Source organism: Asparagus officinalis, chromosome 4 (assembly GCF_001876935.1).
Source record: "Asparagus officinalis chromosome 4, Aspof.V1, whole genome shotgun sequence".
Lineage (NCBI taxonomy): Eukaryota > Viridiplantae > Streptophyta > Magnoliopsida > Asparagales > Asparagaceae > Asparagus > Asparagus officinalis.
The window spans coordinates 108,801,339-108,802,500 of record NC_033797.1 but is presented as its reverse complement, the minus strand read 5'-3'; positions in this window follow the sequence as shown (position 1 = coordinate 108,802,500).

Here is a 1,162-nt window from a genome sequence, read left to right as displayed (position 1 = left end):
ACCCTGAGGTGGCTCGGCCTTGGCCGAGCCACTCTGGGTTTTGCGTCCGTCATTCGGTTGTTTTGGTCTTTGTATCTGCTTCGTCCGTGATTCGGTTATGCGGTTGATTGGTCTGAAATCGATTCATTGACTTGATTCCTGATTTGGCAATAAATCCGACTCTGAGTTTGATTCCAAAACTGATCATGACTTGATCGCGATTCATCCGAGTTCGCCTGTGGCATTGCTATGAACGCCGATTTATTCTGAATCCTGATTTGGAAGTCTGGATCCCGATTAGGCAGTAAATCGGCTTTGGTGTCTGAGTTCGAGTCTGTTATATGGTTGGATGACTCGTTGACTCCCTGGACCGTTGGTTTGATTCCGCACACGAGTGGATTCATTCCGTCGTTCACGTGCGGTTCATCAGCTTCGTAGCCTTGTTAATCTGCTTCATTGCATGTCACTTGGCTTCGGTGTTGTGGACTGACGTTCGTGCTTAGATGCGTCGCCCGATGGTTCATTAGTTCGTATTGAGCCGTGTTAAGGGACCTATAAGCAATTTTATATGCCTACAGAATCGAGGTTCGAACTCCGGATCCGTACGAAGAAACTTTAATCTTTGATGCTTCTTGAAGTCTCAGTTTAAAATCTCCAACCCCACCTCTTCATAGCTGCTTGTGGCTATTTATAGAGCTTTAGTATGTAATTGACATGCTATAATCGTGGGGTCGTGGGCGTAACCGACTCCTGAGATTTAGCCTATGTTGACTAATGGAGCGTAACGCACTCCTTAAATTTAGCCCACGTGGGCTGACTTGGTTCTCGTGGCCATTACAGCCAAACTTTATGTGGATGATGAGCCTCGTCGCGTTGATCATGCTTCGTCTTCGCTAACGAGCTTCATCTTCATTGACATGCTACAAATCTTGTTTCTAACGACAAGCTTTGTTGTTTGAGACGAGGTCCGTCATTGTAATGACCCTCGCCATGCTTGTTATGAGCTTCGATGCTCCAAAGACAAATGATTAGCCGATGATCTATGAAGATCCATGAGAGTGAAGGAGAGATAGGCTTTTTGACTAGCCTCTCCATCTCTCCCCTCCTTTCATGTTGATCATGCCTATTTATAGGCTTAGGACCATTATAGAGTGAGTTAAGGGCTTTAACTTCTCTTAAAATG